This window comes from Diceros bicornis, chromosome 27 (assembly GCF_020826845.1).
Source record: "Diceros bicornis minor isolate mBicDic1 chromosome 27, mDicBic1.mat.cur, whole genome shotgun sequence".
NCBI lineage: Eukaryota > Metazoa > Chordata > Mammalia > Perissodactyla > Rhinocerotidae > Diceros > Diceros bicornis.
In genome coordinates this window covers 33359479-33384866 of record NC_080766.1, presented here as the reverse complement: position 1 = coordinate 33384866, position 25388 = coordinate 33359479, and the positions used below count along the sequence as shown (strand labels likewise).

At 40.0% G+C, this 25388-nt stretch overlaps 1 pseudogene; it reads left to right on the top strand.

Annotated features, from left to right (window-relative positions):
• The first annotated feature begins 376 nt into the window (after positions 1 to 376).
• LOC131392978 (microtubule-associated protein RP/EB family member 1-like) lies at positions 377 to 15780 on the top strand (annotated as a pseudogene).
• The last annotated feature ends 9608 nt before the right edge of the window (positions 15781 to 25388 follow it).

The window sequence follows — 25388 nt, the reverse complement described above, 5'->3', positions numbered from 1 at the left end:
AGCCTTTCCAAATGGGAGGTAAGAATTACTTAGCCCTGGGCCGACCCCGTGGCTTAGCGGTTAAGTGCTCGCGCTCCGCTGCTGGCGGCCCGGGTTCGGATCCTGGGCGCACACTGATGCACCGCTTCTCCGGCCACGTTGAGGCCGTGTCCCACATACAGCAACTAGAAGGACGTGCAGCTATGACATACAACTATCTACTGGGGCTTTGGGGGGAAAAATAAATAAATAAAGCTAAAAAAAAAAAAAAAGAATTACTTAGCCCTGGTTTAAAGAATGACTCTGAGTTTCAGGGAGATGTAACCACCCAGGTGGTTGATGGCAGACCAGGGTGAGCTCAGATCTGTCTGACTCTAAGGCCTGTGCTCATTCCACGATGCAGCCAGCCTCCCTGCGAGATGATGGGTGGGCATCTCGGCTGGGCGATGTCTACCCGCAGGACCTCCATGGGGAGGGAGTCAGTAAGCTGCTGACGGAGGGGCTCTGCAGCCCTCTGCAGAGAGACTGAGGGGCCAACAGCGTTCGGCTCTACTTCAATGCAAGCAACAGTTTGGTTCTGAAGTGTGTGTTCCCAGCTACACTGCACATCAATGAAAAATAAGCCAAAATCCTGCTACTTATCATCTCATTTGGGGCAGGCAATGAAGATGAAAAGTGACCTAAAAATTCTTTTGCCATTTGAGCTAATCAATGAAAATAGAGTGTTTGCTCAAGGTAACGAATCTGTTTCTTTTTCTAAAGCTTAAAACACACACACACAGAAACAATGCACTATCATTTATTAGCTTGTTGACAAATAGGTTTAATGCAAGTTTCTGTTTCTTTGTGTTTTTTTGTCTTCTGATTATGGTGTACTTTGTAAAACTCTAAGAAGGTAATGTAATTATTAACTAAGAAAAAAGTTTTCAAGTAATAATGAAAATGTTCTTCTCACCTTATTTAAATAGAGACATTTTATTCTTCTGATTTAGGGCTCTGCTCTTTAAAAACGTATGGCTTATTAAGAAGGATTCCCGGGGCCGGCCGGGTGACGCAAGCGGTTAGGTGCACGCGCTCCACTGCGGCGGCCCAGGGTTCACCAGTCTGGATCCCGGGGCGCACATGACGTACCGCTTGTCAAGCCATGCTGTGGTGGCGTCCCATATAAAGTGGAGGAAGATGGGCACGGATGTTAGCCCAGGGCCAGTCTTTCTCAGCAAAAGGAGGAGGATTGGCAGATGTTAGCACAGGGCCGATCTCCTCACCAAAAAAAAAAAAAAAGAAGAAGAAAGTTTCTTACACTGTCCCATATTAATTTGCATTCCTTCCTTTCTCAGGAGATGTAACAACAGTAAGATTGTATTAATTATCTGAATCAAATATAATATGCCTTGCTGTTGATTTTCATTTCATTCCTTTGCATCTAGTATAATTTTAGAAAGGCCATATTTGAGTTATGATAATTGCAAATGACTCTAGGCAAATATTTAATATTTTAAAAAACAGAATTATTTCATAAGGTTTCTTTTTTTTATAAATTAGAGTTAAATTGTTAGTCCTCTCATGTTCAAATAGATGCTATTAAAATGTGATATTTAGTTCCAAAAGGAAATAAAAGTTGTATCAAATTAATTTGAAATGTATTTATATTATCATTTTTCATTTTATTTCTAATTTGGTGGCTTTTAAAAATTGTGCCATTTCTCCATGTCTGTTATTACTTGAATCTTACACACAAAAAATAAAGTAAAATAACATGTCTGTTAAAACCAGAGATTATTTTGAAATAAACTGAAACAATTTATTTCATCAATAGAGCAAGTTACAAAACACATTTTAATCTTCATCTGTGGACGATTAGCATGTGTTGAACATGGTAGAGAACAACTTACAGAAGTTTGCCCTAGGAGAAATATGTTATGGCACAACTTTAAAACTGATTTTTTGCATTTTCAACTGCAAGCAGGAGAGAATATGCATGGACAGCAGAGGATAGACCTGTGGCCTGTGGAGCTGCAAACTGTGACCCTCTGTCAGTTTTATTTAGCACATTAGCAAATGCATTGAACAAGCACAGAAATATTTCAAATAATTGAAACAATTCCTTGAGCTTCAGAAAAATTTCCCCATATTTCAATATCCATCAAATTACTACATAGAAAATAATAACATTATTCTGCAAAAAACTGTGGTTTTGTATGGACCCATCTTACAGAAAATTTACAGTCAGTTTTAACTGGTTGATCTCAGTTCATGGTGGGAGTGACGGGCTGATTACTGAGGTTCTGAAGGAAAAAGTGGAAGTGAGTCATTATTTGTGATGGTTTGCTGCCTGTGACCATACTGACAGCATTGGAGCATTAACGCTGGAGACAGAATATAACACAGAGAGCTATGGAACCCTCTGGGAGAAATCAGAGCCCAGGGAAGGGCAAACTCTCCATGCCAGGCCCCTGGCTCTGCCAGGTTCATTAGGACACCTTGGTTTGGAGCCCTTTCTACCCATTTGCCAAGGAGTGACTTGGCTTTGCCCATCTTTCCCAGTTCAGCATCACAGGTGGGAATAGAAGGACTGAAAGACCACGTGTGACAGGCAAGCAAGGGTCAGCGTCTATGTTCTCGACAGCCTTAGGCTCTGGTGGGAAATTCGCCTGCTTGAATGCCTGTGGCCTCCTCTTTCCATCCTTTGCACCCCTTCTTAGTCCCAGCTCTTGGTAAAGGATCTGATATCCACGTTTATACCTTCCTGTCATCTTAAGTAGTTGGGTTACCTCTTCTATTTAACCTTAAACGTTCTCTCTTAAATACACGGTAGGGGTTAAAGGTCTTGCTCACCCGTGAGAGTATGAGAGCGTAGATGGGAAAGTAGAGTCACCCACACTCTGGACCAGGCCTGCAAGCATCCCAGGTCGCAAAGCTGCAGGGGCCTCAAGGGGTCATCTGGTTTGGCCTTCAGCTTTTGGCCCTGAGCAGGGAAGGTGCCCAGGCCTGGTGATGCCTGGGTTTGCCCAGTCAGTACCTGTTGGGGGAGCAGCAAGCTCCAGACCCCCGCTCCTGGTGGAGTGAGCTCCTCCCTGTAGTGAGCTAAATGGCAATCACTGTCCGTGGCTTTCGTGATGTTTAGACCTGCCACCCTAAAATGAAACAGTAAAATAACGAACACACGCGTTTTAATAACACAGGCCTTGCCCACATGCGCTAAACGAAGAGGCTGGATTAAATGACTTCGCGGGTCCTTCTAAACTCTCCAATTCTGTGGTTCTGACAAGCAACATAACAATAGTTAGGGTAAAGATTGCTTTCAAATAGAAAATGTTGTCTAGCTACCTGTCCCCTACCACCACCTACATTCCAATTTCTCAGCTGGAAAACTTTCTGCTTCTTTTTTTCTCTCTATCCCTCATGCCCTTTGTCTCCAAGTCTTATTATTTCCTCATTCAAATTGTTTCTCAAATCTTTAGCTTCTCCTTCCAGTTTTATTCCTTCTGCACACATCCTATCTCTTCCGCCATCATCTCGAGTCCACTCTTATGTGCATTAACATGAGACCAGCTTCACCTGCCTAAAATGTCACTTCCATCACGTCATTGCTCTGTTCCACGGCTGGCCACACCTCCTCAATGCTCTGGCTCACTCTCCTGCTCACTTGTACTTTTTATTTCTCTCCCTAACTCCAATCAACTCTATCCCCCAGTCCGGGCAGTCAGGACCATACCCTCTAGCTCACTACACCCTGCTCCCTGTTTGCCAGGTGTTGGCTTATGCTGTTTCTTTTCCTGGGAAGTCTTTCCCCTTCTTTACACCTTTCCAAGTGTTATGGGCTTAATTGTGTCCCCTGAAAATTCATATGTTGAAGTCCAACACCCAGAACCTCAGGATGTGACTGTATTTGGAGACAGCGTCTTTAAAGGGGTAATTAAGTTAAAATGAGGTCATGATGGTGGGCCTTAATCCAATATGACTGTTGTCCTTATAAGAAGAGGAGGTTCAGACACAGACATGCACAGAAGGAAGACCACGTGAGGACCCAGTGAGAAGACAACCACCAACAAATCATGGAGAGAGGCCTCAGAAGAAATCAATATTGTGGATACCTTGATCTTGGATTTATAGTCTCCAGAGTTGTGAGAAAATAATCTGTATTGTTTAAGCCACCCAGTCTATGGTACTTGGTTATAGCAGCCCTCACAAACTAATATGCCAGCATCACTCATTCGTTGAAGACTCCGTTTGAGTCCAACATTCTCTGACTTCTCTTGTTCACTCTGTTCTCCCCTTTCTCTGAATATCGTGATGGAGCTCTTTAAGCCGACCAAGGAAAGAAGTGAGGATATGATGGTGATGAGAAACAGTGACAAATCCAACAGTGGATTAAAGGTCCCAGATGGGTCAAAAACCACGGGAGTTGGGTATTCCAAAGACAGGAAGTGCTAGCTGGAGATTGGGATAATCAAGGAATTGCAGTTACTGGTAATGACAAGAGGTCACGTCCAGTAATGTGCTCATAAACAAGCCCTGATTAAACTGCATTTATGATCAGTCCCTCGGGGGCCAGTTGTTAACAATTCTCTAATTATTCCACTTGTTCAGGCACCTCCAGGTTACCACACTCACTATCCAGTAACACAGACGCCTCCAGTGCAGTGAGGGAAAGGGGATTTCTCAAAGAGCTCATCTATTTGGGGCTACAAATTGAGGATGAGGGCTGAAAAAGAGAAGTTTAGGGGGCACAAGGGGCTAATTTATATCCCAGTGATGGACACTGGGAATACCGCAGAGAAGAAGACAGACAATGCCCTCAGTGAGCTGCTCATGGGGGGTTGGAAATGCTCCAGAGACCACTGGTGACAACACATCTATTCCCACAGACAAGTCAAAATTATACATGGCATATTCCCAGTATAGCTCACAAAAGCCTATTTTAAAGTTAGAAATGGGTCAAATAAACACACATCTTTCGTATAATATCGCTCTCTGCAGTCATCAAAAAAAAAGAAAAAGACTGAGGTAGCCCTTTCAGTACTGATAAGAAATGGACTTCAGAAATGTTATGAAAGAAGCAAGGTACATAACAGTATGTATAGTATGTTTCCACTATGTAAAAATGGATGAACAGGAGCTGGCCTGGTGGCCTAGTGGTTAAGCTCACACGCTCCGCTTCAGTGGCCCGCATTTCGCAGGTTTGGATCCTGGGCACGAACCTACACACCATTCATCAAGCCATGCTGTGGCAGGTGTCCCACATACAAAATAGAGGAAGATTGGCAACAGATGTTAGCTCAGGACCAATTTTCCTCACCAAAAAAAAACAACAAAAAATGGATGAACACACACATGTGCATATATGCACTTGTATATTAGAATCGTTCTGGAAAGTTATACAAGAAACCAGAAGCACTGACTCTGAAGAGGGGAACTGAGGGACTGGGGTAAGAAGAGAACATACTCTTTATTGTATTTCCTTATTTATCGTTTGCATTTCCACCACACATGTGTTACTTTTTTACTTAAACTAATTAATAAAAAGTAAATATCCATACTTGGAGGTAATAAAGTCAGTTTAAGTTATCAGCTCATATGGTATTCAAACCAAACTCCGGTTGGATTAAAATTGTTAAATTTTTCAGACTTAAATATGTACTGCAATCATTAATGAAACAATTGATTCAGGCAAGAAATATCAATGGATACTAAAGCCAGTAGGTGAAAGTTTGTTGGGGGAACAGGAGAGTCACATAGTCTCAAAATGTTACCCCACAGATTACTTTTTAATTAATTTATTTATTTAGTGAGGAAGATCAGCCCTGAGCTAACATCCATGCCAATGCTCCTCTTTCTTGCTAAGCAAGATTGGCCCTGGGCTAAGATCCGTGTCCATCCTCCTCCACTTTATATGGGACGCCGCCACAGCATGGCTTGACAAGCGGTGCGTCGGTGCGCACCCGGGATCCGAGCAGGCAAACCCTGGGCCACGGCAGCGGAGTGTGTGCACTTAACCGCTTGTGCCACTGGGCCGGCCCCCAGATAACTTTTTAATTGTGGAAGAAAATTTAACCTGATCTCTGGGTGAGAAAGGATGTTTTCAAGCAAAAAGCAAAAGAAGAAATTCTCCTACACACACATAAAACAGTTCTGTCTGACTGGACACAAATTCAAATTTTCTTTTCCACAAGAAAATTCCACTGTAAGCCTAATAAAAAGTAAATTGCAATTTTTTGAAAAATAAGTACTATGAATATGACAATGAGTTAATGTAAGTATTACATAAAAAGCTGACACAAATTGACTTTTTAAAAAATAAGACCACAACAGGAAAATAGACAAAGGAGAAAGACGGTTCACAGAATAGGTGATAATATGAGAAAAAAGAAGTCTTACGCCCTCATTCATCAAAGTAACAACAAGTGAAACAGGGTTGCATTTTTTTCTTTTCAAATTAGCCAAAATTCAAAATAAAGGACTACCTAAAGTGACAAGCACTCTTATTGAGGCTGGTAGGAATATAAATCAGTTCTAACTTGCTAAAAAGAATCTGGCTAAAATATATCAAGAATTTTAAAATAGTTCGTATACATTGACTCAATAATTCCACTTTTATGACAGTAATCTAGAGAACTAAGCCAAAAGCAGAGAAAGCTTTTCTAGGATATCTAGGATATTCATCACATCATTATTTATAATAGCAAAACATTGGAAGGTACTCAAACATCCAGTGATAAATAGTTAATTGAATTACATCCATGCAATAGAGTATTTTGCAGCCAATAAAATCAGGGTTTTTTGTGAGATTATGATGTCAAAAAGCAGCAAACAAAACCATACACTATGATCCCCATTTGGATTTTAAACAAAGAAGCATTAAAAAAATGTTTAAAGGTTAGCAATGATCATCTCTGTGTAGTGGGATAATATGTGATTTTTGTGTTATTTATACTTTGCATGTTCCAAACTTTTTGTAACAATTTTGTAATAGGAGAAAAGTTTATGTAATAATGGTAATAACAACATAAAAGCTAACATTTATTGGACATTTCTTATGTGCCTGGCACTATGGCAAGCACGTTACCTGTATCATCTCATTTATGAATAACCCTGTGTTGTAGGCCTTCTCATCACTCTTCTTTGCAGATAAAGAAACAAGCTCAATACTAGTTCCAAAAATCAAGTCAGGCCGTCTCGCTCCAGAGTTCACGTGTTTGAAGAATTTTTATCGAAGGGAAATACTCTTGATAAAAAGTTACAACAATTTTTTGTAATGCACAGAGAAAAATATTGACACCAAAATGTCAACAGTGATTGTCTCTGGGGATGCAATTTGGGGAGATTACAATATTTTTCTTTATATTGATATTTTTGTAATAACCATAGATTACCCTAATGATAAAAGAAAATGATAAAATATAAAGTAATATTATGGGTTAATTTGGAAGACTAACTGCCATGTAAAAAACTTTAATTAGAAAATGTTTTTTGAGTTCCAAAAATTTGAAAATACAGCCCCTTTGTAGGTAGCAGGCTGGTTGTATCATTTTTGACAACCCAATATCTTACGCAACAGTATAACAGTACTTTTTCAGTATGTACCAAGTACTTCTTTGTATCTACCAAAGTGCCAACACAATTTTTTGAACATGGAATTATCTCCATGAATATCTATTGATGAAAAGTGGCAATACTAAAAGAAATGTTGCAGAAAAAAAATTTTTTTTAATTAGGAGGCACAGTGACCTAAAGTCACTGTAATCTTGTAAGGTGAATTGACCCCTAGCCGGGTCATACTAAGACCTAAAGCAACACTGCCTACTATTCAGATTCTTTTCAAGACAATCCAACGAAGAAAGCCTGTGACTATGGAACATCAAAGAGAATGAAAGAAAGCTCCCTTCTCAAATCCAAAGTTCGGTCCAACGATTCCTCCTCAGAAAGGCGTCTGCTTCCCGGTGTTTTCACTGAAGTGTTTGCTGTAATGAAGTATACCTTCTCTTCTCTTTCACTCACTCTTTCCCTTCCCGACTTCTAACTTAGCCACAAGCCTCAGGGGACGGTTGGCATCGTTCCTCCCTCGGTAAATAGAAGCTTGTACCATTTCTGATTTGGCTTCTTGTGTGAACGCTTGGGTGCCTCCTAGGGGTAGTCGGCTAGCTTGTCAGACAGCCCGTAAATCTGGTTTGGTTTGTAGAGAAACATTGCCATCTAGTGCAAGAAAAAGTGATGCTTCCATTGCTTTTCTTGAGCTATTGGTGGATCAAATACTCATAGCGCCGTCTCCCTTTTAAGCTGAATCACATTTAAGCTTTCCTAGGAAAAATTCTGATCCTCTTTCTACCTCACAAGTTGTACTTCAGTGAAGTGAAAAAAACATAATTGGGCACTGCTTTCCTATGGAAATTACCAGAAACCTGAGCTAGACAGGTGGACGGAATGAGGAGAGAATAAACGTATCTTTGGTTCGTGATGGATTTGCCGTTTCCCTTGTTGTCACTGGCACTTCATCTTTTTACGTACATATTATAATTTCTTTGACAAGATCTTCACCTAATCCAGCCCCAGGACTCGTATTACACAGATGCTCACGTTAGCAAACCTTCCTGGTGTGGTATTCTGGTTTGGAGGTCTTGTTTTGGAAATATGTTATCAAGAAATCACTGCCAGGGCCGGCCCCGTGGCTTAGCGGTTAAGACGCGGGCTCCGCTGCTGGCGGCCCGGTTCGATCCCGGGCGCGCACCGACGCACCGCTTCTCCGGCCATGCTGAGGCCGCGTCCCACATACAGCAACTAGAAAGATGTGCAGCTATGACATACAACTATCTACTGGGGATTTGGGGGGAAAAATAAATAAATAAAATTTAAAAAAAAAAAAAAGAAATCACTGTCAAAATAGACAGGAGCTGATGACCCAAAATCCAGAGTAAAGGCTTAAGATTTGTGACAGTCAAATCAGGAATGATGAGCATTATCAGGTGTGCCCCACAGGCCTTGGCAAAGCAAACCTTAGAACGTTTAGGATAAAAATAAGGGATGTGACTGGGATTTTAAAAAGAAATCCATTATGGAGTAAAATGATAAAAACAAGTTTAGATATACCAATAATAATATTAATATTAATGGATCAAATTCTCACATTAAAACGAATTGGATTAAAAATTCAGCTATAGTCTATTGACGAAAGATAAATCCAAAACATATGGAAGAGGGAATAGTCAAAGTAAAATGATGAATAAAGACATATCAAAAAATATATAAACCAAAAAAATCTAGAATAGCCATATTCATTATAGACAAAATAATAATAATGAAGATAACTAACATTCTGATATAAAATTCAACTTACTAGGAAAACATAATTCTAAACTTGAAGGCATCACATAAAATAGTATCAAAATAGATAAAGAAATAATTGGAAAACAAGAGATTCTACAAATTAAATGGAAATGCAAAAGGTTAAGGGTAGCCAAGGCAATTCTGAAGAAGAACAAACTGGGACCTATTTTTAAAAGACCTATTATAAGGCTATAGTAATCACAACAGTATGATATTGGCACAAGAATAGACAAATAAACCAAAAACAGAATAATGAATCAAGAAAGAGACCCACATGTATACAGTCATCTGATTTATGAAAAGCTGACACCTGACAGTGGGACAGTTGAATAAAAAAAAGGCTTGACCTCTACCTCACACCAAACATGAAAATCAACTCCAGATTGATTGTAGGTTAAATATGTCAGGTTGAACCATATGAAATTGCCATTTTTGTAGGTTGAATATTGGTAATTTCATATGATGCAACCCAATAAAACAATAAAGCTTTTGAAATAAAACATAGGGGAGTATTTTCATGATATTGAAGGAGGCAAAGATTTATTAAACCGACACATAAAATGTGATAATAGTAAAAGAAAAAATAGGTAAGTTAGCGTACCTTTTAATTAAGAATTTTTGTTTATCAAAAGACATCATTTAGAAGGAAAAGGTAAGTCACAGAGTGGGGAAATACATTTGAAATGCACACATTCAGCAAAGGACTCATATATAGATTACACAAAGATATCCTACAAAGTGATTTTTTTAAAGCCAGACAACTCAATAGAAAAATAGGCAAAATTATAGACAATTATGTTATTTCACCAAGAAGGTATCCATCAAATAGTTATCAAGAAAATGTCAACTAAGACCACAATTCTATACACTCAACAGAATGACTAAAATGAATAAGACACTACCAAGTGTGGACAAGGATGGGGAAAAACTGGAAAGATCATATACTACTGGTGGGAGTGCAAAGTGGTCCGACAAGCTTAGAGAACTGTTCGGCAATATCTACTAAAGCTGAGACATATGTGCACGCTATGACCCAGCAATTCCACTCCTATGCATGTATTCAGCAGAAATGTATACATATGTTCACCAAAAGTCATTCATAAGAATGTTCATGGCCTCACTATTTGTAATAGTCAAAAACTGGATACAATCTAAATGCCCATCAATAGTAGAATGGATAAACAGATTGAGTTATATTCACAGAATAAAATAATATAAAGCAGTCAATGGGAATGAGTCATCTATAACTATTCAAATGAATGGATATTATAAGCATTATGTGGAATGCAAGAAGTAGATAGAATACCAAAAAAAAATTTTTTTCCCATATACATAAAGTCCAAAAACTGGCAAAATCAATCTAGGGTGTTAGAAGTCAGAAGAGTGGTTATCCAGAGGAAGAGTAGACTGGAAGGGGACTTCTGAGGTGCTGGTAATGTTCTTTTCCTTGATCCGAGTTCTGGTAACAAAAGCATATTCTCTATGAGAATTCATGGAGCCTATACACACTTAAAATGAGTGAACTCTGCTGCAAGGATGTCTTACCTCAATAAAAATCTTCTTAATCAGTCTAATAAAGGATGTGTAAGATCTTTACGTGGAAATTACTCAAACTCTACTAAAAGACATTAAAGAATATTCCAATAATAGAGGTATATGCCATATTCATGGATAGGAAATGTCACTATCACAAAATGTGAATTCTCTCCAAATCTATCCATAGATTTACTGCAAGCCTGATTTTTAAAAAATCCTTAGGGGGATTTCTGAGAAATGGGAAAAGCTGAATCTAAAATTTTGAGAGAAGAGCATGTGTCTAGAGTAACCAAGACACTCTTCCTGGAGAAGAGGAATAAAGTGGTAGAGAACTTATTGAGATCTAGATTAATTAAGGAAGTCTGATATTGGCCCAGGGATAGACAAATTTTCCAGGAGAATAGTGTAAAAAGCAGAAATAATCTTATACATCAATAGAAATTTTATGTTTGCATATCGATGAATGGAACTGGGAAAGTTAGTTATTCATATAAAAATGGATACCTAAGCCATATCATGCTCAGAATTAATTACAGAGAAATTAGAAACTCAAATGTGAAAAGCAAAACTTTAAAATGTTCAGAAGAAAATATAAAAATTATCTTTAGAACTTCAGAGTACGGAAGGGCTCTGGGCCAGGCTACCTGGGTTCCAACCCAGCTCCAGGACTCACCAGCTGCAAGAGCCTGGACAAGTAACTCCCTGTTGCTCAGTTTCCACATCTGAAAAGTAAGGATAATGACAGCATCTACCTCATAGGGTTGTTGAGAGGACTACATGAGTAATATGCATAAGGTGTTTAAAACACTGCCTGACACTTACTAATGGTTATATAGCTCTCGCTGTTGTTATTATTATTAATTTTTCTTGTAGAAGTAGCTACATCTAGTTACAAGGGACAGGCATCTTAAATTTGGCATATCTATGCTTAACAAAGTTCAGAAATTTTAGTAATTAAGGGAAGAAAAGGATATTCAATATTGGAGGGTAGCAAAGATGAAAAAACAACAGAAAAACAATAAAGGACAAATTAAGAGTTCATGATCCACTCATACCAAAAACCAAACATATGTAAATGAGTTGAATTACTCTATTGATCAGTTCATCTGTATATGTCCCCCCTACTGACCCCCAGAGTACCCCCATCACGAATAAGCTCTATGGGGCATGTTCTTGTCTCTTTTCTCATTGCTCTACTTCCCTATTCTGAAATGTGCAGTGCACCATGGGTGTCCAATAACAATCAGTTGATCAACGAGACAGACTCTGCAAACTTGATGGTGCAAATATGGATGGATGATGTGCTCTTTCTCTGTTTGGAGGCACTTTTTTTCCTTTCTTTCTTCCTTTTTTTTTTTTGGTGAGGAAGATTGGCCCTGAGCTAACTTCCGTTGCCAATCTTCCTCTTTTTGCTTGAGGAAGATTGTCACTGAGCTAACATCTACGTCAACCTCCCTCTACTCTATGCATAGGATGCCACCACAGCATGGCTTGATAAGCAGTGCATAGGCCTGTGCCCGGGATCCGAACCTGCAAACCCTGGGTCATGGAAGCAGAGTGTGAACTTAACCACGACACCACTGGGCCGGCCCCTGGAGGCACATTTTCTGGTGAGGTGCCCCAGAAATCAGAAACATAGCAAAACAGAGTCTTCTTGTTGGTCCAGTAGACTTTGCAGTAAGACTTTCTTTCATGCTCATTTTTTACAAGTATTTACAACTGCTTAGTTTTTTAAAAATAGTGCTTTAATTCCATAATTATTTTGTGTGTGTGTGAGGAGGACTAGCCCTGAGCTAACATCTGATGCCAATCCTCTCCTTTTTTCTTGAGGAAGATTGGCCCTGGGCTAGCTTCCGTGCCCTTCTTCCTCTACTTTATTTGGGACGCCGCCACAGCATAGCTTGACAAGCGGTGCATTGATGCTCGCTGGGATCTGAACCTGCGAACCCCGGGCCACCGCTGAAGCAGAGTGTGTGCACTTAACCGCTTGTACCACCAGGCCAGCCCCTAATTCCATAATATTTTCACTTCATGTTTTTCATACATTGAAAAACTGCAGTGTACAGGATTCTGATTCACCTGCCAAAACAAATAACATGTTATGCAGATACAAAATTTTGTGTTTTTGCCACAATAAGAGGGTGGTTTTTCTGCAATAATTTTACTATTATACTACGCTTCTCGTTAGAAATTTTATTACTGTTATCCTAATTTTATCAACCAGTTTACCACATTTGCAGCATTTTCTGGTTTTTGTAAAATGGCATTTAAAACACTGAAGAATTGATTTTTTAAAACTCCTGTGAATCCTGACCCTAAATGTCATTCCTGACTAACTGAATAGCATCATTGTTTTGTCACCTAATGCTAGTAGGATTTCAGGAGTTTGTAAAAACATTTTGGGCAAGTCACACAAGTGGTAGTTTAATGTTCTGAAATGTCCAGCGTTTGCTATTTCCTTCCCAATAAATTTTAAGGCTTTATAACCAAATCACAGAGTTGAAGGCTTCACATTAGGAGAATCAGTCAGAATTAGGATGAGGGTGAAGAAGGAGTGGAGTCAGCCTGTCTTGCCATCCTCTTGACTAGTTGGGCCCCCCCTCCCACCAAGACAAGAAGCTGGTTTTTGTTTCTGATTTCAAATAAAATTAATCTCTTATGACTTTATGGATAGCGCCTCTAACAGACATTAATTTTTTGTCAATAGTTTGCAACTTCTGGTAGTAATGGGATAAGGCAAGTGTGAGCATCCCCTCTCACATAACAGAATCTGTCAAGGTGTTGCCAGTAAACCATTGGACAGCAGGGTTTAAGGTCTGACTCTGTGAGGATACAGTGTCACCAGTAGGTGGAGCACTTGGTCAGAAATCCATGGGCCTGTGGGGAATGTATGGAGAAGGTTGCTGGCTCAGCTACTCAGTATTTGAAGCAGAATCTGAGGGGATGCTCATGGTCCAGATAGTTTAGCAAATATCAGGAAGTGGGTATTTACCTAGATGAGGCACAAGACTAACTGGAAATGTGGAATATAAGTGAAAGATGGTACCACTAAGTTGGAGTGTTCCCCAACGTTGGGTTCTACAGGCACCCTCTTGGGTGACAGAGCCCCAGTCTTTACTGCACACCCTCATAGTCCTCCAGGCCATGGCCCTCTCCATCTAGCTGGCTGATGCCCCAGAAGACATCATAGCGTGGAACAGTTGGTGGATTCCAGCCACCTGCCCTTCAGCAGGCAGCCAGCAGATCCCCAGCTTAGCTGAAGGCACAGGCTTGGAGGGGTTTCAGGAACTAGGCCCAGCTAGTTCTCTAATGACTGGCTCTCCACCTGGATACATAAATCTACCCATTCTATTCCACTTGTTTAAATATCTGGGCCAACTTTTCTTCCAGATCTCCTACGAGTCCCCTCCCTCTTGGACATATATGTTGCAAGCTGGGCTCTTCGCACAAAGTTAACAGCTAGTTGCTTTCCATTCCCTTCATCCTCCTTCCCCTTGTCCCACATTAGCTGTACCCCAGCACCACTACCTGGCAGTCAAATGCCTGCCAGGTGTATACATCAGTCTCCTGAGACTTTGGGTAGCATAAGCCAGTTCCTCAGAGCATGTTCAGGCCCAAGTTCACTGAAAAAATTGAGTTTCTGGTGCCTCAAAGTTAGATTACACCCTCAACCATGATGACCTTCTAAATGACCAGCCACCCACTTCTGTGACATCTCTAGAATATATCTCTAAATCTATAGCATAAAGGTTTCCTTCCATTATCTTATTCCAATTCTGAGTCTGCTTCCAATAAGAAAAGGTGATAGTGGCTTGCTCGAATGAGTCTCTGCAGTTGGCTCTAACAAACAAAGATGGAACAATTGTGCATGGGAGCTGCTTATTGTCAGTTTATGGATATGCTGTTCACTGGTTCTATTGCCTTGAAGAAAGGGAAATTCCAAGCTAAGGTGGAACACGAATATATCCAGAATTTTTTAATACTACAAGCAGGTTTTAAGAGAATGAAGGTTGAAAAAATACATATCTTCCTTGACTTACACTGGGGTTACATCCTGATAACATCATAAGTTGAAAATATCGTTAAGTCAAAAATGCATTTAATACCCCTAACCTACTGAACATCATAGCTTAGCCTAGCCCACCTTGAACGTGCTCAGAACAGTTCTATTAGCCTTCAGATGGGCAAAATCATCTAACAGTCTATTTTATAATAAAGTTTTGAACATTTTGAATACTGTACTGAAAGTGAAAACAGAATGGTTGTATCAGAGTATCCGTTGTTCACCCTCGTGATCACGGGGCTGACTGGGAACTGCGGCTCGCTGCCACCGCCCAGCATCATGAGAGAGGATCGTACCGCATATCACTAGCCCGGGAAAAGAGCAAAATTCAAAATTCGAAGTAGAGTTTTTACTGAATGCATATCACTTTCACAGCATCGTAAAGATGAAAAAATCAAGTCGAACCATCGTGTCAGGGACCATCTGTAATTCTTGCAGACAAATCACTGAAAGAAAAGTTTCAAGTCTTTTAATGTGTTCAATAGTTCAAGAAAAATTTTGATGCAAAGTGTGATGGAAAAGGCTATGACCCTACCATAGCTGCTAGACAAGGTCAAGATACGTCAGGAGCATCTTCCCGTGTTGCTATAGTTCTGAATAAACCCGCAGTGCAGCTCCTCAGAGGCCCATTTAGACACAAACAATTACTAAGACAGGTTCTGGCTTGGAGAGAAAGAATCTTGGCTTAGGCAATGGGAATGACACAGCAGCCAAATCAATGCAGCGGGTCAGTGTATTGAAACTGCTGGCAAACTGAAGAGGCTAAGGATTTCTACTTTGGAAAGCTAAGGAAGGTTGAATTGATTTGCCAGGAGAATGAGGAAGAAGTTTGCCCTGTACTGGGAGTGTGGCATCTCTGTGCTACAGATGAAGCTTTGTGACTCTTAATGAAGGAAGAACTAACAGAGTATTAACAGCCTGGACCAGCAGTAAAGATTGGGGCTCTATCACCCAAGAGGGTGCCTGTAGAACTCAACATTGGGGACCGCTCCAACTTAGTGGTACCATCTTTCACTTATGTTCCACATTTCCAGTTAGTCTTGTGCCTCATCTGCAGCAACATCTGAATTCTTCACTGCAAATCATGTGCTTAACTGTACAATACTCTCCTTTATTATTCTTAGAGGACTCGCTGGTTTCTCCATCCGTAAGCAAAAAGCACCTCTTAATGTCCCTTTTGCAGAAGTCTCATTCCTTTTCCAGTAAGTCTGAGTTGGGATCATTTTTCCTTACAGCACACTAGTAGCATCTAGTGGGTTCATCTCTGAAATGGAGAGGCTGATCTTGGGCACTCATCATTGGGTTGCTGGTAAACAGTGATTTCTGAGAGAGTGTGTTATGTAATATACTGAGCTGGAGACTTCATAGAGAAATGTAAAGACTATTGATTCACTGAATTGAAGTAAGCTACTGTGAAATATGGTGATGGAACATTTTAATGAGTTTTACCACAGGTAATAAGAGTAAAAAAAAAGAAATCCAATGAAAAAATTTCAGTTCTTACCTCATTTGATCCCTCCGCCCTTTTGAACACCATATAGAGTTACTCCTCTCTCATTTAAGAAAGGATTTAGAATAAGGTTCATATCTTTAGAATGTAATAGGTGGATACTTTCTTTTCTGACTTCTTCAATTACTTCTTTTTTAGCAGTTTTATTGAGGTATAACTCATATATTATACAATACACCCATTTACAGTGCAAAATTCAGTGGTTTTAGTATACTCACAGAATTGCACAACTATCACCACAATCAATTTTAGAAACTTTCCTCACCCCAAAAAGAAACCCGCACCCATTAGCAATCACTTCCTATTTCACCCCAACCCCCAGCCCTAGGCAACCGCCAATCTACTTTCAGTCTGAATGATTTGCCTATTCTGGCCATTTCATATAGACGGAATCATACCATATGTAGTGCTTTCAGGCCAGCTTCTTTCACTTAGATAATGTTTTCAAGGTTTATCTAGGTTTCAGCGTGGGTCAGTGCTTCATTCCTTTTTATCGCCAAATAATATTGTATAGTATGAATATACCACATTCCACATTTTATTTATCCATTCATCAGTTGATAGACATGGGTTGTCTTCACTTTTTGGGTATTATGAATAATGCTGCCATGAACATTTGTGTACAAGTTTTTTTGTGAACATGTGTTTTCACTTCTCTTGGGTATATACCTAGCAGTGGAATTGCTGGGTCATATGGTAACTCTGTATTTAACCTTTCAAGGAACTGCCAGACTGTTTTCCAAGGCAGCTGCACCATCAATTACTTCCTATCTTAAAAGTTTCTCAGTGTCCAGAAATTTAATCACTATTCAATTAATTTTTCTTCTTATTTTTCTACAGTTTTTTTAAATTCATTAATCCCGTATGGACTTTATTCAGTATGTAGTGAAAACCTAAATTTAGATTTTCCTCCAAATGCCTAGACAGAGATTCCAGAATCATTGCTGAGTAATCATCAATCTCCTCGTTGATATATATTGCCTTCTTTTATATATCACATTTTTATATTTAATAAACTACAATTCTAGGTTGTTTATGATGTTCCATTGATCTATGTCCAAGTTAATACCACATCATTTTAATGACTGTAACTTTGTTTTAATAATTCATATGACTAATCTCTCAGAATCACTCTTCATTTTTGGAATATTCTTTGTTTACTATTTCAGTTGAACTTTAGAATTCTTGTATCAACTCCTTTGAAAAAAAATCCAATGGAGATTTTTAGCACTATTGCATTAACTCTATAAATTAACTTCAGATAAGATTATTTTTACAATATTTAATTCTTCTACCTTTAAAAATGCCATTTCTGCAGTAGAAATTTCCAAACAAAACTTGCGGTATTTGGTGACTTGTTTGTTTTATGAACTAAAGAAAGGAATCAAAAATGTTTCTGGGGTTTGGGGTCTGAGTGACTAAGAGGAGATTAACATGAGCCAACAGAGTATTGCTAACGGTTACCAAAAAGAAAAGGGAAGATTTTTCAATGTTACTTTAGAGGACAGAAAAACAGTCAATATCTCAAAATTACTAGGAGACAGATTCAGCCGTACATAATAAACCATTTAACATAGTAGAGTTCTCCAAAAACAAAAAAAAAGCTGCTGTGTAAGGCAGTAAACCATTCATTTCTGGAGGCATTCAAACTGAGGACTGATGACTAAGGATCAAGAAGACAGCCCTCCTATTTCTAATGGTCTGTGTTGAGTTTTTTTCTCCAAGTGGGGGTGACCTTAGTATAATTGAAACAAGAGATCCGAACTCATGGAGAAGAAATATAAAAGATCAGGGTCAAGGACTGAGCTTTAGGTAGTGCCCAAAGGGAGGAGAAAGAGGAATCAAAAGGGGAGAAAGAGACGATGTGATCAATGAAGTAAACACCAGAGAAAAATCACACAATCATGGGTGACAATGGAGGACCAAGGAAAGCTTGGTTAACAGTCAAGTTCCACAGAGAGGGTACGTAGATTAAGGCTTAGAAAGAATCACTGGATTTGAAAAGAAAGTCATGAGAAGTCCTGGAGAGTGAAGTTTCGGTAGATCTATCTGACAACAGAATGGTAGCTGAGGGGCACTATAAAGCCAAGTGAAAGTTTATTTTTTCAAGATAGGAGGTTGTGCATATCTGAAGTCCAACTCCAGGAAGTAGAGTTTTAGAGATACAAAGTACAGTAGATCCCTGGCATTTGTGGCTTCAATATTCATGTTCTTACCATTTGTCACAGACCCCCACAATCCAAGACAGGTAGTAATTTTTAAATTTTGCCAAGACCACTTAGAATCACATCTGCTATGACACTGCTGTGCAGGAGTGAGTCACTTATGGAGAGCAAGCCTAGCCAGCTGCCCAACATCTGTATCATATGGTGCCTCTGTTATTCTCTACTAATCTCTGTATACGCTTTATCATAAAGTGGGAGGAACTCCACTTCTTTGTAGATCCAGGTCAGCTCACGGATAATGTTGCTATTAAGGTGCTGTACTATGAGAAATTACTTTAGTACTTTATAAAACCATCTAAGGGTCTCAGACATGTTGATGTTTCAGGTAGTCTCTTCATTTTACAGAAGTAATTATATATGAGAGGTACTCAAAAAGTGGGATTTTTGAAGCTCTCAGCACACATTCCTTAAAACTATCGAGATTCTACTTACTAGAAGAGGTGAGAATATCATTATAAAAGATGATCTCTCCATCTCTCAGGAAATGGGAAGGGCTGGTTTTTAGCTCAGAGGAGGAAGAATTTATTTTAGAATCTGGAAAGAAGAATAAAGGATATGTCTTAGCCAGATTTCCCAAGAGAATGGAACACCAGAAATGTACACACCTGTAAGTACTTTATTAGGGACTGTGATCCCAAGAAGCAGGAGTGAAGGAGAGCAAAGCAGTGAGAAGCAGCACAAGGTATGTTCACTGAGTTAGTTGATGCCATGGACCACTTGAGGAGCCATATGACATGCGTCTCAGGACTGCCAGTCTGGAGTGAGAAAGGAGGATGCATTTATCCATCAGCTTCCGTCCCATCATTGGTCAAAGAATACTCTACGAGGCATTAACTCCCCAGCACTTCCAGGTTGCACTTATGAGGATGTCGAGGTGTGTCTGCAGTGTCCCAAGCCACAGCAAAAAGAGAGAAGCCTTAGGATGGGAGGCAACAGGTGTTCGCAGGTTGCTTCCATGCACAGCTGGTTGGACCCATGGCAGAACTGGTCACCCTAGTGGTGGCTGGAATAAAAGACAAGTGTGGCTGAAAGGATCTGAGTGGTGCATAAGAGATGCCTGATCCAAAATGTCTGCAGTTTAAGAAGATATATATCGATGTGAGCAGGATGATAAGAAAACCCAGACCAGGTCACTGGCTCCTCTCAGGAAGATAAGATGCAAGCCCACCTTACAAGAATGAGGATGCTGTGGTAGGGATGAGTATTCGATAGAAATAGAGAAAAATTATCAAAGCCACTGGGCAAGAGCAGACTGAAAGGATGGCGGGATAGTGGCAGGGGTTCATTTGAAGCCAAGTATTATGAACCTATAGTTCTTTGCATTTTCTCTACGAGTGCCTGCACCCTAAGAGTAGGAGCTGAGAAAGCAGATGACAGGGGTAATCCAGGGGCGGGCTGGTATGAAGAATACAACAAAGGTTGGATAAGGGATCATCAGAGCAGTGGGGAGAGCAGCATTGAAGCACTGACCACAGAGTCAAGAGTGGATAGAACAGCTGAGGTAAAGCACTGACATATGGAGGTTTCTATGAGAGTGGAGCAGAGCAGGAGCCTGGAAGAAAGAACAAAAAGGAAGCAGTGGCATCTTGAAGGTGGAACAGAGCCATATACTGAGGACAAGACCTAGAGCACAGTCAGTGCTACTGGGTGAGGACATGAATGTCTGTATCCTGCAGCAAAGTGAATAATATAGATGATGATGCCACAGAAGGAGTTGGGAAGGAAAGAAAGAACCTGAGATAGTTCCTGAAGTTGCCCAGGATGATACAAACAGTAATAGAAGATACGGTAATGACTGAAGGTGGTTAAGCCATGGGTAGGAGACTTCAGATGATAATTCATGGAGAAAGCCTGTTGGAAACAGTGGAGCTTTGGGCCTGGTTGCAAAAGTTTAGGGAACCAGCATGTTAATTAACAATCAAAGCACTTGTTATAGTCTGAAGACAAAGCAAGATTTGCTTCAACGCAAACTTACACCAGCGTTATTTCTGCAGGATAAGTTGGAGAGGTAGGTGTAGATTTTCACTGTTAACCTAATACACTGGGTATCATTTGAATGTGCTATCAGTAGCCTGCATTGCTCTTGTGATTAAAAAGAAAGGAAGAAAACAAGATTAGTCTAGGACAAAACTAGAATTCAAGCCCACGTGAACACTTGTCCACCACCCTTTGATTCTGCAGCTGAACCAAACAGGCAGTCAAAGGTGTGGTTTCACTCGTCTTCCCAACATTCATTTTTGCTAAATCAACTTAAACTCTGCGACCCGGTTAACACAAAGAGCAAGTGGAAGTAAATGTTTTAGAAAGATGGAGTGATATAAAACCCGTGGTAAATGTTTAACATGCCACACACAGAGATCCAGCCATATTTCATTAGTCGCTGTTTGCTTGGCCTTCAAGTTTCCAGGGAGGAACCCACCTCCACACCCTCGTTGCCTTTGTCCCAGTCCCCCACTCAACAAGAGGTCCTGGGAGGTACTGACATCATAAATAGAGAAAGTGGAAAAGAGTAATAATTATAATAGCTAACATTATTGAATGCCTTCTTTCTGCACAGTTTATGCTCAATACTTTATGCAGTTTATCTTAGTCATTAGACCAGTCGTGATCAGGTGATGTTATCTCTATCTCGCAGAATGGGCAGTACAGAGCTGCTGTAGGGATTCAGTGAAGTCCTCAAGGCACCAGTCTCCTTCATGTTCCTGCTCTGCCCTCCTTAGTGATAGGAGCTGCTCCTCTAATCTGTGTCTATGTTCGAGCAGGAAGAAGATGCACTATCAGCAAACTTCACTTGCCTTGTATTGGCCAGAACTAGTCACTATTATGTCAATCAGGGCTCATGCTGGTTACAGACAACGGAATCCACTCTGGCTAGTTTAAACAGCTAGGAGTTTCTTAAGACATATAGACAGTTCTTGAATGATTGGGAGGCTGAAGAGACTCTAGGCTGAACTCAGAAAGTCATCATAGAATTGGGCCATCAAGGGAGCTGCTGCCTCTTCCACAATCAGGAAGTTGCTGAATTAAGAGGTCATCTTCTTCAACAGGAAGCCAGTGCCACAGTCATCAGCTCTGACTCATGACACATATGCCACAACCAGGAAGCAAGCCATTCAGCCAGCCACCCCCAGAGCACTAGCTCTAGACTAGGCCAATTCTGCTGAGACCCACGCCAGCAAGAGAGATGCGAGGAACTCTCATCTCGCTCCACACCGAACTCAATGTCCAAACAAAATCTCATGGTTCTCTCTCCACATGACTCAGTTCCGAATCAAGGGTAAATGATCAATAAAACTTAAATCATGTCTGGAGCCCCAGCTGCAATGGTAGCTGAGGACTTTGCAAGTTGAGTACTGTAGCATTCCAGTCTCTATAGCAGAGGCAGGCAGAAGAGAAAGGTGTGGGAACAGAGGCTGAGTGTGCTAAACCATTGTATTAGCCACAATTGTTCTGGAAAGTCAGGAAAGCTGGTGTATGGTTGGTCAGCCTTCCATTCCTCCATCCTCAGACACCCTGTCCACGTATATCATCTCATTTAATCCTCACCTCACCTTTCAACGAAGTAATGCTATCCCCTCTTTATAGATAAGAAAACTGAGGCTCATAAAGTTTAAACAATAGTGTCTAAGAAGATAGCAGAGTCAAGATTTGAACCAAAGTCCACGTTCCACTCATACGGTAGAATTTATATGTTTGCTTTGCTGAAACTAAACATCAACGATACTGCATTCTTTCTATTCTTGATCCTCTTGCTCCTGACTATGATTCTCTGGCTTTCAAAAGAGCTGAGTAGGCCTGGTACTCTCCCATCTCCAAACTTTTGCTCCAACAATATTCTTCATTTCTTGAGTTGCTTGATCTCATGGACCCCCTGAGAAGCCAGATGACATACATGTCAGGACTGTAGGGGTGAGAAAGGAGGAAACATTGATCCATCATCAGCCCGCATCCTCCATTGACCAAAGGATCACTCCATGAGGCTTTATTGTCCTTTTCCCCTGTATCCGACCGCTCAAATCCGAGCCATCCTATAAGGCCTTTGATCTGTCAAACTACCTCTCTAGAAGGACTTCCCCAATCCCGCTGCCAAAACCTAGCCCCATCTTATCTGAAACTCCCACATATTTTCTTTGCATCTCCCTTCAAACATTTCCCACAATCAATTTATATAATCTCTCCTTCCATATTATAACTTCTTTGAAGACAAGAACATGACATTGATCTCTGTTGACCCGTAAACCTTCTGGAACAGTGCATACATGGGGTAAGGGTTCACCACACAAATAATAAATAAATGAATGAATTCCCCTAATGAGGTGCTTTCTTCGTTAAAAGATTGGATAATCTGCCTCCAGGTAATTAAAATCAATTGCTCTTGTTTCCTAGTGTATTTAATTAGCAAGACTTTCCTCCATCACCACCATCCATCTGATTTCTCTTGTACTTAGTGAGCCTTCAGTAGCTAATGTATACAGAATATTTTTTACATATTTATTTGCTTTGTGGCTTTTAACATTTTTAAAAACGAACTTAAAAAGAGAGAACAGGACTCCATCTGTGGAGTTGAAATGAGTTCATTTTCTCCTTGGAACAACCACGATGGGACAGTTTTTACCCTAGTTCGGGCATTTGCCATAAGTAACAATGCATCAGGCCAAAAAGAGTAGAACAAATCATGAAAGTAAAAGTATCAAGGAGTCTCCATGCTCTACACTTAATCCATTCATTTCCTGCTCAAGTGAAATTTCTTCCATTACTGTCAGCCCTTCGGGGTCAGCACACAGCAGCAGTCTTCTTAGTTCCTTCTGGAAACTTTCCACTTTTAGACACCCAAAAGTGTGGCCAGCAGTCACCAAGACAGGTTCTCTCCTGCTGTCTGGTTAATGAAACTGTTAGGCCAGCAGCTTCCTCCTGGTTGCCACGGAGATGACCAGGGCCGCTGGCCCTCTGCAAATGGAAAAGAACAGCAAGTGCAGGACCACGCATTCCATCCTGCCTCGCAGATTAAACCAGCTGTCAAGCCAGAGTGAAGGATCAGGCAGAGGTCTGTCGGGTGGAGAAGTGAGCCTCGTGTTGGAACTCCGAGATGTAAGTAATTTCTCTGTTCTTCTTTTTTGAAAGGCATATCTAGCGTGACAGACAGTTTTTAATAGCTTCAGAATTTCTCCTGCATGGCAGGAAAGTTCTGTGACGGTTTGAAGAGCCACAGTCGGCATCACCTACTTCTTGTAGTACGTATTTGCATTTCCCAAACATAATGAATACACTTACGGGTGGCTTTCACCACAAAACACTCTTTCAGGCTTCCAGGCATATGAATTGCTCTTTACTGAGATTCTGCCTTTAAAAGGAAATGTTTTCAGCACATTAAGCAAAGAATGAAATGGTCTTCTCATTAGCCCCTGAATAGATAAACTCATCTAGGCTAATGTTATATAACAGACATCTCCGTGGACTCTGAGCTTCTTGTTTCTATTTTAAAAATCTGGCTATATTTTCCTGTTGGCCTTCAACGCTAAATAACAATTAAATAAGAGATCACATATCTTTTTCTTATGGTGTTCACAAAGAAAACTAGGAACTCAAAACATCAGCTTATATTGTTTCTTTGCTCTGTTTTATCTAATATTGTATTCACTGCTTTTTTACACACTACGCAGAAAACATAGGAAGACAGGAAGAAACTAAGTTTCTTAGGTGAGCATTAACATTTGGATTGGTTAGTTAACTTTTTTAAAAATTGGTCTTTTTTTTCAAAAGTGTAAAAACATGATTAATACTGTAGTAAAATGTATGATGATGAGGATGTTTTAGTCGAAACCAGTAGTCCTTACACAATCTTGTATATATTTCATTGTTTAATAAACATGTTTTTGGACAGTTTTTTAGCAATAAGTGTGTTGGTATATATTGAGGAAAGGAAATGTTTCAAAAGAATTGCGTATAATATTTATGAAAACCTGTCTTTAAAAACTACCAAAAATATTGGACCTCATGTGTTTGAATTTTTTTTAATGAAAAGAGCGATCTTTGGGAAGTTTTTTACTTTTATTTTTAGACTGAGTAATGCAATATGTTTGAAAGGAAAAAGATTTCTCATTAAATTTTTCCGACAGAAATTGGACATTTTCTGAAAATAACACTTTCAATAAAGTACTTATGGAAATGAGTGCTTTTCAGCTTCTGACTTGGCTTTCCCAATTTTCTTCTCCACATCAATATTTTTATTGCTTAGAGCTGTTATACTAATAACTTGTAGAATTCAGTGTCCAGTGGATCGTGTCTCTGTGTCAACGGGGAGAAGAGGCAAACCACATAACTCCATGGGTGTGTGATCAGGGGCAGCTGTCCCAAGCTGGAGGTTTGAACCCCAATAATCGAATTAGCTGAGCACATACCAAGTCATTCAAGGGAAAGGCTTGAGGGTTTGCAGTCATTGGTTAGTTAATTCTCACAAGGATTTGTGTCAAGTGGAAAGGTGCAGAAGCTACATATTTCAGTTAAGACTTCCCATTGGCTCACTCTCTGAGATCGTCTTTGTTCCACATTCCATGCCTATGTTAGCAGAAGCAGCGCACAACTAGTGTTGCCTTTATTTTTTAACGTAATTTATAAACGTTCCTTCTTTAAAAACTGTTTCTGAAACGTTTGTGTATAGTAGAACTCACTTAATTCCTTTTGTTTCCTATTCCTCTAGCATAAGGTTTTTATACACACTTTAGGTTAAAGACCAGAGTCTGGTAATAGAATATGA